Source organism: Dermacentor andersoni, chromosome 5 (genome assembly GCF_023375885.2).
Source record: "Dermacentor andersoni chromosome 5, qqDerAnde1_hic_scaffold, whole genome shotgun sequence".
NCBI classification, from domain to species: Eukaryota; Metazoa; Arthropoda; class Arachnida; order Ixodida; family Ixodidae; genus Dermacentor; species Dermacentor andersoni.
In genome coordinates, this window is record NC_092818.1 from 65,824,037 (window position 1) to 65,839,235 (window position 15,199).

The window sequence follows — 15,199 nt, forward strand, 5'->3', positions numbered from 1 at the left end:
CTAACACATAGCCCCATCTCCACGTGCGCTTCGCAAGGAGCAGATAATTGCGTGCCTAAATTTGGAACCTCCCCGCATTTCCATACGCTGGGAAATCCGCCCGCGATACCGCAGTGCCATTAACGAACCACCATCTGAAACAGCAAGAAGAAAACCCTCAGGTGACAGTGAGAATAGTCGGCGGGGGCGAAATCGAAATGCCATCGAATCGGAGGCGTCAGGTAGCGACGCGGAACACTGATTCGATCGAAAGCAAGAGTGTGTGCGGGCAAGCCGGAGGAAGTACACAAGAAGGGGGGGGGGGGGGGGGGGGGGCACATCGGTCGCGCCGAAATCAGCGTCCCACGGTAGGATAACGGTGGCGACGAGACGCCGCCGCCGCACGCGTGAAGGCCGCCCCGCGAAGCGCGCGCGCGCGCGGAGCGGCAGCAGCAGCAGCATCATCTCGTCCTTCTCTTCATCCTCCTCCTCCTCCGTCACCTGCACAGCAGAAGAAGAGAAACTGCGGTGGCGGCCGAGGGTAAGAAGGAAAGCGGGGCATAGGGTCAACGCGCGTGCGGGACCCCATTGGTCCTCCGGCAACCCTTGCCTTCCTCCACCCGCGTGGAAATATATAAGGTAGATCCAGCCTTGCCAATGGTGGTTCTTGTGTGTGTTCACTTTCCACCGCTCCGTGTGTTCTTCTCCCGTTGCCGGTCGTGCCCCCCCACCGCCGCCACCACCACCGTTACAAGCGCTCGTCTCTTGTGGCCCACTTCGCACGCAAAAGGACTTTCTCCTCAGAGCCAGCCCGGACGCAGCTCGGAGAAGGTTGTTACGCCGCCGTTGCGCCACCAACGCACACACTCGACGAGCTATACCCCTCCGCGCCCAAGCCAGCATCCGTGCATCCCCGAGGATCTTCTTCGTAGCAGCCCCGCCACCACAAGGTGAGGCAACCGCGCACTGACACCGAACCTACCTCCCCTAAAGTCCGATCGCCGCCTGCAAGGCAAGCAGCCACTGTGGCTCCTCGTCAACGTACCCACCCGCCCACCCACCTTCACATACATCTTCCACAACCCTTGCTCCCACGGCTCCGACTCTGCGTGCACCATCGATGCTCGGCCGACACCACTTCGCGTGTTGTTCCGTGTGTGTGCTGGACCCTGAGCGCCGAGCATCCTATCGAAGGGAGCTGCCTACTCGTGTCGCCCATCAGAGGTCCGCGTGTTATGCAAAGTGGGCCGCGCTTGCGTCTGACAGTGCCCCGTGGCCTTTGCCACGAGTAGAAAACGAGCCTTGAGCGAGCCGACGTAGACACCATCGCGACAGTCTGCTTCGTTTGTCACTGGCACTGGCCATTGTTTCATGCACGACAACGGGTCGCAATGGAAAGGAACCTAATGTAACAAGAACCGCGAGTGTGGTGAGCAGGCCAGGCACGCTCTCGCGGCAGGAAGTCGTAGCGCACGGTGATCTGGATAAGCTAAAGCATACAGTTGGGAACACAGCGGGTCCAAATCTGAAAAAGAGCGATACTCAGATTCGTGGCTTAGTAAACCGTTTTAGTGGGTGAATCGCTTCATAACGCTACGACTTCGCTATAATTTTTGTTTCTTCGCATTCTTTAGAGCGTATTGTACGCGACGAGTCTTAGCATAGAAGGCAATGCGCGCTATGTAGCATGTTCAGGCACCGAATATGCGAGCAATGCTTCTACCCCGTACCTCTTCGCAGGTTGCAAGAAGGATAGCCCTTGTCGTGATTACGCCTAATTTAAACTTCCTTAGGCAGCGCCTACGAATCGCCCGCACGTATAACGCGGCATAAAAGCATTTCCGAGTCGGTTGGTTGCGGTGTTACGCTGAGGTCGTTTGTTTCCTCAGTCAATACATTTGCATAATCACGAACACGTCAAAGGTAGCGTGGATTGTAAATGCATCGGTGTATCGTGATTAACCACGCTGGTAAGCTGAACGGTACCTTCCCAGGCAAACATGTTTTCCGCGTTAACCCTGGAAGGCTTGCTTACCTACCCATTTATTACAGCTGCCGTGGACTCTTCGCGGGTCATGTGCAGATAGTGCTTGTGGGTATTGGAAAAGCAGGCGAATTGTAGGACGAGGTATACATTGCCAGATCACTTTCTTCGGTATAGATTTGAGCGGCCTGTCTGGGCGAGCCATACTTATTGCTGATAACTCTCCGAAACTTATCAGCGGCTAGCTTCTCGCAGTTTCTTCTTCTTAGCAGGAGATGGTCACTGATTTTCGCCATCGCCCATTATCCTGTTGCCTGCGAAGTTTGCCGGTGTCCGCTTGTAGAAGATATTGTTCCACTATAGAACAGATATATCAGTCTGGACTTCCCGAAGTGATTTCGCAATGCCACTTATGGTTTTCGCATTTCCTTCGTTATCTTATATTCCAATAGAAGTAAGATACTTGACTCTGCTATTCTCTTCCGTGAAAGAATTCTCGATACATTTGAACGAGACACCTTACATAGACACAAAGTGAAAGAGTTTCAGCGCTTACATTAAGATTATCTATCTTGTAGGTAGTGGAGGTCATATCGTTTCGCGAAACTCATTTCAGGCGTCTTCACATATAAACGTGACCCGATCCGTTTACCTTGCCTTTACCTTGATGCATATGCCTTGCCTAATACCTTGCATGATATTTCGCACGCACTGGATACTTCAAGCGGTACTAGTACAGCCTATATGAACATGACAGCCGTCTATATATTTAATACGGAAACTTGTTCTTAAAAAGGGACCACTCGAAGGAGCTTCCTTAGGTCCGCATTTAATTAAGAATGACAAAGCTTAAGCGAAGCCGGGAAATAAAAATCAGTGCGACACGGTACCAGTGTTAGTATCTTCTAGTCACTTGCGGCACGGTCTCTCCGGCTCTCTCCCGGCCCTTATCAACGACGCAACTAAATCCCGCAGTATCGCCGCAACAAAACCACGCGTGCGCGAGGGAGAAGTAGCACTCTGGCGTCCTTCCCGCGAGCGACTGCATGCAGCGGTCGCGAGACCAGCTCGCTTTACTGGTTCCCCGCAATCCCTGGCCTGAGAGATGAGCGAAACTGGTTCTTCCTGCCTTACGTCTTCCGGCGCTGTGACAGCGACGGCGCTACATCGGGGCGTCCCTTTAAGCTGCCCCAAAGCGCGAGCAGCTCAGGGTTCCCTGCGGCATCGCGGGTTATAAGTAACCCCAAACCCGGCCTTCGCCGCACGCTGACATAACTCCTGCGCCAAGTCCCTCGTCTTCTCTTCGTCTGTTATTATCTCGCGTTTGTTTTCTTTTGTTTTCTTTTTGACGCACAGTGCGAGCCTCTTAGCGCCTGCACCTCGCCTCCTCTCACCTCGGCATGCTTCGCTGAGTGACGAACGCGGAAAAAAAAAAGGGAGGCGCTGCCACCTGACTCGGACGGCTGCTGTCCGTCATATTATCCGAGAGGCTACGAGAGCTTGTCCACGTCTTTGCGAAGCGCAGCGGCTAGACGCCACCAAGGAACACGATGGATTAGAAGCGCAAACATGTGTGGGCTGCATAGCTGAGTGGGGGCTCCCTTCTCCCTGCGCACCCAGCATCTCGAGATGTTCGAAAAAGTCCCGAGGCTTCTCGTGCCGCGCAAGACGAAAGGCTCGCCGCGCGGTCGGGCTTGAAAGAATTCCGAAGCGAGATTGACGTGAGAAAAAGGGCCGACCATCGCCGGCGTCGAGAGGTGCGCGGTAACGCGACGGCGGCAGCCGGTGCCGGTGCATAGGCGTGTCCGACCGGGGCACCCGGGAGTGGCTCCACTTACTTACGCGAAATTGCGCCAGGTCGGGCATCCGGAGGAATGCTATTGAATTTCCATTAATTGGCCTAGCCCAGAGACGAGATGCTGAAGCCCCAACGTCGGCGCGCGCGATATTAAGGCGGACGACCAGATGGCCAGCGCCCCGAGACGCCCCTCGCACGAATATTCGAATCTATCTTCATAATGGTGAATAATTTCTGCACGAGTAGCGTACCAGTCCATGACGGCTTATTTTCGTTGACTATTTGTAGACGTTTATGCTTGGTCACGTAATATAACCTCGGGCTTGCCTTCCGTGACGTGCAGTCTAGCCGAGGTTCAGGAAATATGTAGTAGCACTCAAATTAGCATAGAAATTGGATGGCAGATTTGATAGTTTACCTGCTGTGGTGGCCAAGCGGCCATGGTGCGGAGCTGCAAAGCACGAGCTCGCGGGATCGAAATCCCGGCCGCGGCGACCGCACTTCGATGGGGGCTAAATGCAAAAACGTCCGCGGTCATGTGCATTGGGGCACGTTAAAGATTTCCAGGGAGTCAAAACTAATCCGTAGTACCCAGCACGGCGTGCCTTATAATCAAATCGTAGATTTGGTGCGTGAAACCCGAGAATTTATTTAAGTTTTAACTCTGTTATTTCAAGAAGACAGCGACACAACACTGCCTTCTCTTTAAAAGAAAAAAAAAAAACATCCATACGTACGTTTGTTCAGAATTCGTTCCATGCCATGGTGATTGAATCGAGAGCGGAGGCAGAGTGGTGAGCCGCTGTGCTTCTCACTGTGATTGATTTACTTTTGTGTGTTTTATGCATTCAGAAGTTCATGCGTTGCAGCACTCTTATGTCATGACCATGCCTGCCTACACTGACTACGCGACTTCATCCTCCAGAGCTGGGGGGCAAACGAAACGGACGATAACAGACTCGTGGCTATTTCTCTAGGAAAGGTGGCGACATTATTCTTTCACTGCCTTTTCAATTACCTCCACATTCGAATTTCGATGCGGACGTCTCTCTTCGAAGGAAGTGAAAGTTCGTGGCGTACTATACGTAGCGCGGTAAACTTCACTGCACAGGAACAAACTAACAGTGCAAACTCTATATGTCCCGTTTTCTCCAAAGTAGACCGAGACATCGGGACATATCGAGGGTTCACAGTGTCAGTCTGTTCCTGCGCAGTGCAGTTTACCGCGCTACGTATAGTACGCCACGAACTTTCACTTCCTTCGAAGAGAGACGTTCTAGACGCAGGACGTTCTAGACGACAGGACGTTTTAGTGCACTAAAACGTCCTGTTATGCCGTAGAAAAACAAAGAAATATCGAGCGTTGAAAGACGCAGCGGAAGCAGAAAGTGAGCACTAATCTGTCGCGAGATACAATTACCGCGTGTAAAGGAGCTCCTGCTTGAAGGCAATACAGATTAGACAAACGTTCGTGCGAAGACCTGGCGCTCGCCTTTCTCGGGCATGCAAGTAATAGGAATGAGCTGTCCGTATCGTCTTGCGAAAGGTAATCACAACACCTCGAGGGCCTCCCCATGTTACGCCCTGCACGCAATGTCGACGTGACAAGCATCCCAAGCGCCCATAGATCGCGTGTGAGAGCGCTCACTGATCGCGATCCGCCGTGCATTGCAGCTCGCTTCGTTTCGCTCCACACCGCCCGGCGATCGCCGAGTGGGTGGGATGACGCCTACTTGTTTTGCCTCGCAATACCGCGAGGGGGCTCGTTCCTCGACATGCGCGGTTCGGGACGGAATGAATTGCTGTGGTAGCTCGTCCTTGCTTCCGCAGCAAGAAAGAAAGCTGTTCGTGTACACGAAGTACGCGTGTAGAACGAGTTAATCACGACTGCGCGGACGTTGAGAAAGCGTCGTCCGGCGTGCGAGCGCTCGCGAGAACGAATTGTCCGCGGCATACTAAGCGCCCAGTCGTGACGGTTAGGAAGGCAAGGATTTTCCGTGCGCGTTCCTCGTGGTCTTTCACCTTACGCGCATACGCGGAGGTCCACCAAGCCTGGCACGTGGGTGCTGTTCAAAGAATACGGAGCATAGACTCGCTTTTTTTTTTTTTACGCTATCTGGTTTTTCATCACAACGTGGCCGTGAGAGACGATGTAGTAAAGAGGTGTTGGGAAAATGGAGCGGAGGGAAGCAGAGGAGGGGTCTGGACAAGTTTTGGTCATCCGGGGCTTTCTTACGTGCACCGAAAGCTCACTAGACGAGCGGTTTTTCTTTTTTTGTGTTCTGCCGTGAACGAAATGCAGCCCGGTGGAGCCCTTAATTCAATTGCTGTCTTTGTGCTTAGACAGATAATGCCATAGCCGAGAGACGGGCCCTCCTTTAACTTGAGATATCGACTGCAGCGATGCTTGCAAAACTTTTGTAAAGATGGAGACACATTGGGCGAAGAAAAAAGGAAGAGAAAGGCTTTCTTGCAAGTTGCGCGAGCGGTACTTGGAGTCGAAATACGCTTTCAAACGTACTGGCGACGTGATTGGTTTGTTTAAAAATGTCAGCTTCTTTCTGGCACTTCAGTTTAAAAATTATGTCTCTGTGTTGCTGAAGCATGACAGTGAGTGGCCCTTCCATGTTACAGAAAGTTGAGAAGCGCGATATGCATAACCAGAGTATCACTCATTAATGCGTTAACCAAAATTGCGTAGTCCAAGGTAACGTCAAACATTTTTCACCTCCTTACATTTCTCGCGAACAGGTGAAACTGTCTCCCATGGCACAAGCGCGACAATTTAAAGCAACCAACAGAACTGATTTGTTGGTACAACGCCACGCACAATGCACACACGCGCATAACACTACTAACAACGCTTACATTCAATTGAAGACGAACCTTTGCTCGCACAGGGTTTGTTGGGCGACACCCGCAGGCGCATACCGGAAACAACGTTCGCATTTACCGCCATTGCCGCGGGCAGCCGTCAGGTGTTAACAAAAGCAAAAGGATCCACGTACAGCGTGGTCCATTTCAATCAGCTCAAAGAGCGCACTTTCTCTTGCGACACGAAACGGTGAAAGGCACACACACACGCTAGACTCGAAGAACACACACAAACAAACAAAAAAGGAAAGACAAAAAAGAAGGGGGGGGGGGTGCAAGTTCGAGGTCAGGCAATCGACGAACAATGCCACCCTTGAAAGACGCCCGTTCTCGCTACGCGGTCGCGCCCGCGAACTTCGATGGCTATCGGTTACGGAAGAACACGCAGTTGCGGTCTTACCCCGGGGCACCGTCAGCAAAGAAAGGGACCGCCGCTTTAATGTCTCTTGCCTTTCTTATCTGTGCGCGCGGAAGAAAGAAACACGGGAACGCTCCCCTTTCGTTGCAGTAAGCGACCGCAGTTGGGCCTCTCACGTTTTTGCGTGAGTTAAGGTCGCCTGCCGGGGCGAGCCTCCATTCATGCGGAAGGAAGGTAAGCACCGGCACTGCTTGCGGGACGGTGTTGCGTCTGCAAATAGCGAGCTTCCCTTGAGACAACACGATGTCTGGACGAGCTGCAGAGAAGCCAAACGTTTCGTGCCTGAGCAAAGGAGCAGAACGGCAGAGTCGGGTGCAAGCGCGTGCCAACACTGAGCTTTTTATCTGTGTTGGATGCAAGTGCGATCGCAAGGCTTGTTACTGTGGGCGCCAAGCCTCTATTAATATGTATGAAAGTTCCAGCCAGAAATCGAGATCTAATCGACCCTAAAATGTATACGCCACACCGGCGCCAGAATCTTCAATGTGGCCAGAAAGAGCCCATTCAAAATTGCGCACTCGAATTAAGCCAGACTGGATAAGGCACGTATCAAAATACCTGCACGGTAGGACGTAAATTGAAGCAGCTGAAGGCGATCAATGAAGAGAGGAGACTCCGCCCAATGCCAATTTTCCGACAAGATCCCTTGCCATAGTCAAGGCATTACGAGTGCGAAAGTAGGCACAGACTTTTCAGCTTGGCAAGTTAGTTCTGCTATGGCGTTCTCTCGTTTTTCCTCTCACGTTTTAGCTTGTAGCAGGAATCTGTAATTGCCACACTTAAGAATTCCTCGAGAGCGAACCTTCTCAATTGAAGCAAATTTTGTCCTGCTCCGGTGGGAGGAATCAAAGTCGAAGCCATGGCCTTTGCGAAGCGATCGCTCCACCAGGTTAGCTAAGCAGGTAGCAAAACACCTGCTTAACTACACCTGCTGCTACCTGTGTAGCAAACACAGGTAGCAGGTAGTTGCCGATTAGTTCGCTCACGCGAACTAATCTCTCTCTCTCGCTACTAATTGCCGGCTGGATAAACTTCGGCTTATCTCTGGTTGTAGAAGGACTACTTTAGGAATGCAGTGGTGTTGGGCTTGATTGCCTGACAAGGACAATTGTTTCTGTTAACTGTGCAGCTTGCGTTCTAAGGAAACCTTGGACGTCATAACGTAAAGCTATTTCATTCTAATTTGATTCCAAACTCCTGACATCAAATTTACGTAACCGCTTGCGAAAGCACGAGTGGTGACCCGTAACGTTGTACGAACAGGCTAATCAAACACACTCCTCGTTTGTAGGAGGAGGTGGAGTTGAGAAACAGCCGGCGACTTTGGTTTCAAACCAAGTAGCGTTCTGCTACCGTGACATGTTTTACGTATCTGATTGGCTGACGAGAGGCGAACAGCGCGCAGAAGAGCGGATAGAACCTCGGTAGAGCCGAGCTGGCACAGTGAAACTAAATAACCGCACGAGGAGGGTGGTGCCAGCGTCTCTAATTGGTCCGCTTCCCCTTGCTCAGCTTGCGGTGACTCGTCGACAAACGCGGCGGCGTGCAGTGGGGCTTTAAAATGCTGCTAATGCAGGGCCTCAGTGAAAAAGAGTTGGCAGAGAGATGTCGTATACGTGCCCAAAGCGCTCTACAACGTTATAGAGCCACTCAAGTTTTTTTTTTATATATAAAGGCAAATAAATTCATTCTTCATGGCAGCTTGAATTAAGTAGCCAGCGTCAGACTGATCGTCGGGCAGCCGTCTTCTATATTTTTCGTAACAGGATCGTCAGTGGCTATTCGAAAAAAAAAAAGAGATCTGTTATGTTTGGCATAATAAGGCATCTTTAGTGCATAGCCTTTGCGTCATAGTGACGCATACCTAGTTTGGAGGATAGGGCCAGAGCGACGCCCAGTGGTTAGGACACCGCGGCGGTGTTTGATCTATTAACTAAGAACGAAAGAGAGAGAAATTAATGCTGGAATTAGTCGTAACGAATAATGGGTCAGAAGTGCTTTTTCTTCTAATTCAATTCATGTAAATGATGTGTCCCACCAACTAGTCACTACGGGTGACAGACGGGGGCACGGCTTCGTGTGGGCCAATTAGGAAGGACCAGAAGAACGAAAAAGTAGAACGGTTCGCCACAGAGTACGACGGCACTATAGGTTTCTCCACACGTCTAAACAGACGAAGGGCAGGAACATGCACCTACGCTCTTATAATGCATTCTAAAAGCCGTCGCTGCAAACTCTCGCTTGTCGCGCGTAGGCGCCGTGCGTCGCTGGTGTAAGGACATCAGTAGAAGCGAAACAACAACAACACAAAACGAATGAACAAAGAAAAAAACCGTCAGGAACCACGCGTTTCTCTGTTTCTGCTCTCCCGAGGAGGCAGCGCGCGCTCACACGCGGTTGCGCAACCTCCGGCGCTTCAGCCCCCCCCCCTTCCTCCATCAGCAAAGAGCAGTGTAAGTTGTCGTCGTGAATGCGATGACACACCAGTGCGCGCGCGGGTGGGCTTACCTCGATCTCTAATGGCAGGGTCACACACAACCCGCACACACGCACTTGCGCACGTTCCTGCGGCGTCGGCCCGCGTCGGGCCACAGGTATCATTGTCAGAGAAACGCCCAGCGGGCGCGTAATCGCCGCCCGCGCTGCGGACGCGCACCGCTCAATGCGTGCGGTTCACCGCGCGTGTCATTTCCGGGTATCCGATTCACGAGGCGTCGTCTGCGCGGCGCTCGCGAGCTCATTCCGCTGACTGATCACGTGCGGATCGCTCCTCTGTTTCCTTGCCCTTTGTTTTCACGCCGGGCACCGCTGAGCAGCGCGCTCGGACTCGTGGCGTATGCGTTCGTTCATTCATTGCCTCACTTTTTTTTTTTTTTTTCGGCAGCGTGGGAGAGTTCTTATTTTTTTGCGAAACAAAGCCAACACGTTGAGACCGCCCGCAGCCGCACTCCCGTAAGTCTTGCGGCGGCAGTGTGGACCGGAGGGGAGGGGGAGGTGAGTTGGAAATTTGGATGCCGGCTTGTGGTTATTATGACGTCATTTTATCGCGCGCACCACAGTCCGACATTGATGAAGTTAGGGAACACCACAGGCACTTGATAGTAAATTCAGCGATCCAAGTTTGTGCGTCAGGTCGTACAAGTGGAGGAGGAGGCTTACAATAAATGTGCTTGCGTAGGAGAGGTTCTCGCCTCGGGTTTGATGCAGGCTACACCTCGCTTAAGCAAGCAGTGCATATCGAACAAAGGCACGCCGGTTCAAACAATGATACAGATGAACAAACAAACAATCATGCAAATGAACAAACAAACAAACAAACTAACAACTTAATATTAAGATAAAGTCTGAAGAGTGAGAACGTACTAACGCGTAGTTCACGGAATGTTGATACTGGCACATTGCACGTCTCAAAACACATAATTTGTGCAGCAAATATGATAGGCCATAAAAATATGGAATCAAATTAAAATTGTAGCACAGCCACTTGCACCCGGCACCTTGTTCATGTAAGCACCGTATACAATGTTTGCCTAGTGCAGGCGGACCTAGCGCCTCAAGAGCTGTGGTCAACTGCTCTTCCCAAACGCTACTTATCAAGTGTGTTAGACCCTGAAGCAGGTCACAACCTAAACAGGAGGCAATTAAATGCAACCATCAACTCGCATAGAACTGTTGTAAATGATAAGAAGAACCAAGGGCTCAGCTTTTCTTTCTTTTAGGTCACAATCATATGAAACCAACTGTAGTTTTTAGTTGTGATTTTGAATTAACCATCGCTTTATTTTACGGCAGAAACAGTAAGCACATCTGTATAAGGAAAACCACTGTTAATTTCCCGTATGTTTTCCTCGACTTCATCGCCTGTTCGCTTCATACGATTGGGATCGAACTGTTCGACATTTTACGTAGAGTTGAATGCGCAGGCTACATCCCATATTTCCAAAGGCTCTTTGCCTCTTTTTTTTTTCTTCTGCACTTTCCGTTTAGCTCAGCCTTAGTGCTTGTATGTACGCGTTCGTCTTGGGAAGCTTGCAACTTATGCATCGCTTTCGGTATCTCGAGAATGAAAGCCTGTTTGCCTCGAAAACACGTTCGTGCTGTTTTCCAATCCTGTTATTTTCGTGCCAATTCGTCGCGGTGAGAACGCGAGGAATGATCACACGTAGAAGGCAGCGCCGTAACAGCCGATTTTTTACACTGCTGCATCTGCTGTATCCGTATCTGACTTCTTGTTGCTCTTCCTTCGAAAAATTTGGATACGGAGGGACGTTTCGGAGGTCGCTTGTAAGGAACGGCCGTCGTACACAAGGTCGCAGTTACGAATGCGTTTACTATTACCTTTGGTTAAAGCGTAATCCCCCCTTTACGGATCGTGTTTTTTTTTTCCTCTTTCGGTCATTTTGCTGCTACCACATTGCGTCTTGTGCAGCAACGCTTAGCAGACTACTTCGACTGCCGCTCCACGTTTATATATATATATATATATATATATATATATATATATATATATATAACCAGTGCACGTGGCCTGCCATTTTGGACGACGAAACTTATGGATCGAGAAAAGGAAAAGCGTTGAAAGCTTCCATACGACACCTCTAGTAGAGAAAGTCGACAAGGCTAGTAGGAAACTTGTGGCATGGAAAAAGCAGGCCTGCAAACAAGGACAGCAGGAGAACAGAAACAAAAAAGCCCCTTTTTTCTTATTTTATTTGTGTGGTGGTGTTGTCATGAATCACATGACTTCTATTCGCGTTGAGTACACATGCCACGACAAACATGAACATTTATTTAACAATGTCCCATGCCGAAAATTGTTCCGCGGGTTCAAAGCCAACAAACGTAAATAGGTCTGGTCACCAATCATTGGTTCGTCGTTGCAGAATCTGAAGAACTGTTTGAAAGAAACGCTGGTCAGCTGAAGAACTATGAATGCGATGCCGAATCAGTGCAGTCTTGCACCCTTTGAAATTCACAACATTTTCAATCCTCACTTGGAAGAGTGTAAAAAAAGAGTGGCCTCTTCCCCGGAAATCATAGAAAATCGCCTGATAAGTGAATCGGAGAGATATATGGGTAGCCGGCTGTTCTTTACAACACTTGGCACTTGATGACTCCAACGTTCGCCCCAGAGAGAGTTACAGATCATTCGCAACAATTATACTTGGGCCGAATAGAAAAGCCACTAGCGCGTTTCAAAACACCGCGATGAAGATACTTACGTTCGCTATCCGTGCCAGCTTCCGGAACTCTAGCTCACACGAATATCTCTCGAGAAGGAAAACCACTATTAGCAGTCCAATGTCGTCAGTCCCTGGCACGGCGACTGGACAGAGACCGAGTGGTCTCCGCGAACTTGAGCTGCCTCGTTCAGTCGACATTTGAGCTGATTAAAATTCAGCTCTAGACCGTGAGATCCGCTCCCGTATTTCATATTCTGCCCACGTACGTAGTGTACAGCCTTAAAGCGGCGCTGTACGAGACACAGATTTAGGCCTTTTTATTAATGTGCGCTAAAGCTTTTTGTAAGGTGTGATGATAGCGAAACAAGGCAGGTAAGATACCGTTATGTAGATCGTGTCCCATGTCTGTGAGTAAGACGCTGATGTTCTTTAAATAGCTTCAAATTGAAGCGAAGGCCACAACGTCCATTTGGAGCTGTTTAATCGGTATCGCTTTCGGTGCTGTAATACACAGGAAAGTATCGAAATAGCCTTTGAACTACCAACCTGCACCGAGCAGCTTAAAGGCCGCGTAGACGTACGAAATTCGTTGAGACCAGTCGTGGTGGCTTAGTGGCTTTGGAGTTTTGCTGTTTTATACGGGGTCGCGGGTGCGATTCCTTGTCGTGGCGACTACAAGCCTGACAGCGTGCGAGATAAAGGACCCAAGGATCGTCAAAATCATTCTGCAGGTCTCCACAACGTCATCTATCGTAGTCGCTGCGTTGTTTTGGAACGTTAGACACACCCAATCAATCAATCAATCAATCAATCAATCAATCAATCAATCAATCAATCAATCAATCAATCAATCAATCAATCGGCATCCCTAAACAGACGTGATTACATTATGACTGATGCCACTATGCATGCCTGAGGCATAAGCCGCCGATTTGAATGACGGGTGTTACATCACAACCAATGCAATAATATCGTTTCGACAAAGCAATCTTGCACGAAAGGTGGCTCGAGTTTGTCGCCATTCTAGGCACCCTTAAAAGACCTCCGTCCTTGAACACTACATTCACGAAGCCATGTGAAGTACAACATTGCTTCCTTAACGTGCCTCACCAAACTGTACCTGTTGTCGAACTTTCGTGGGTACCGCTGCGCATACTGCTATAGCGTGGCCGTTCGATTCCGCTGTCCCGAACAGTGACGCGCACACGCTTCGATTGAAAAAAAAAAATCCAGGTGACGTGCCATATACTCTCGAAAGACAATCGCGCGGAACACGCAATCTCACTGCAAGACAGACAGACGCGTGCCCGCGACCTCGGCGCAATTCAAGGCGGCCTCTTTCCCATCTCTGCGCGCGGTGATACCGACCCGCTTCTCCGTAACAACGGGAGGCCTTGGCGAACAAAGAGGCGAAGCGGGCGACCTGCGAGCATTGCGTCGCCCAACACGTGGTGGGCGTCCGGATGCCAAGCGCCCACACCTCGCCGTCGCTGGGTTCCTGCGGTGGGAAAGGTGGGGGGGCAGCACGGTGAGCCTTGAAGAATCTGCGGCTCTTTGTCGTGTCGCAGCAAGCAACGCTTTCTAATCTGAAAAGGTTATCACTTCTCACTGCATGCCGGACTAGCAACGCGGGCGCCTACTCTACAGTGAAGCACCTCGAAGACGTTCCGATCACTGGAGAAGCCAAAGTGAAAAAAAAAAGAGACCTTTCGGAGTCCGTGCGATTCCATAGTCACACTTCGTCCTCGACAACGGAGGAACTCGCATGAGCTGTGAAAATTCCGTTTTTCTTTTTTCTTCATCTTGACTTGTTCAATGCTCGTGATTCTTAATCTTCACGTTCCCTGACCAAACAAGTTTTCGTCGAACTTTAGGATAAATCTCCTAATGAAGCATCTCACGTGGTGTTGCGCCGCTCTAGATGCCACTCGAGCACTCTACGGTGCTAATGAGTCATGGTGTAAACAAGGGAGTTCCCATCCGCCGCAAGCAAACGTTACGTGGGTCCTGCGGTCGCTGTGAGATTTGTACTATGGAAATAATTTTAGCTATTTCCCCTAACATAAACCAATGTGCCATGAACTTCCACAATAACTTTTTTTTTCAATTTAATTGCATTCTCTCTAATCTAAGAATGCACCCCGAGGGTCTGCACCGGTACTCGACTGCACAGTTCAGGTCGTAATGAACGCTAAGAAGAGCCAATAAAAACGTACATACAATCGCCGGGAGATTTCCAGTACACCTGCTCACCGTATTGAAAACGAAAAATTGCGGATACGTGCGTGTTTGCTTAATGCCAGGGGAAACACAGGTTGTGTTTATGCCTGTGACAGCAAGAAATCGGTTCACGAGCAAGAGAACGATGACGCTGCTATCGTTCAGCTACCATGGCCATGCAACGAGTGACCAGACAAAGGTCATCATGGAACCCGGAAGCAGGGTCATTCCCGCGTTCCACATCTGTCGTCGGCTTGACGAGGGTTGCAGCAGCGCGCTCAGAGAGAGAGAGAAAGAGAAAGAGAGAAACCTTTATTGTGCTAAGGGAAGGCGAATGTCTTCCGAGGGAGGAGCCTGTTTAGTCCAGGGCCCGTGCTAGCTGCGTGAACGATGAAAAAACGGCGCGTCTCTTGGTGTTCAGTGCGTTCCATATGTATTATTATTTTGTTTTGAAGTCCGTGTCGCTGGCGTCGCCAACGTTGATGTGACTACAGAACTATCGCTGGTGCGAATTTCCTTGCGTCTAGAGTGTGGCGAAAAATTGAGAAGGTCAGAGTTGAACTCCAGAATGGACGGCACCGCAAATTATTCTTCTGCGTTTAAATCCCCCTTTAAGGCGCACGATATTCAGGGTTATCCCATGGAAGAAATAATGCTTTCTGGCGACTTTTAAGTTAGTTTCCCATGGTGTCAAACATAATATTTTGCTAGTCGCTACTGCTTCTGTTACCCTTTCCCCCTCC

General features: G+C 50.1%; 1 protein-coding gene across 1 annotated transcript in view; it reads left to right on the plus strand.

Moving 5' to 3' along the window:
• The first annotated feature begins 625 nt into the window (after window positions 1-625).
• Window positions 626-15,199, plus strand: part of LOC126530733 (U-scoloptoxin(01)-Er1a-like) — a 41,146-nt gene continuing 26,572 nt past the window's right edge. Inside the window, exon 1 of the mRNA XM_050178012.3 lies at window positions 626-929. The gene's annotated coding sequence lies outside the window, so the exon portion shown is untranslated. The remainder of the gene's footprint in view (window positions 930-15,199) is intronic.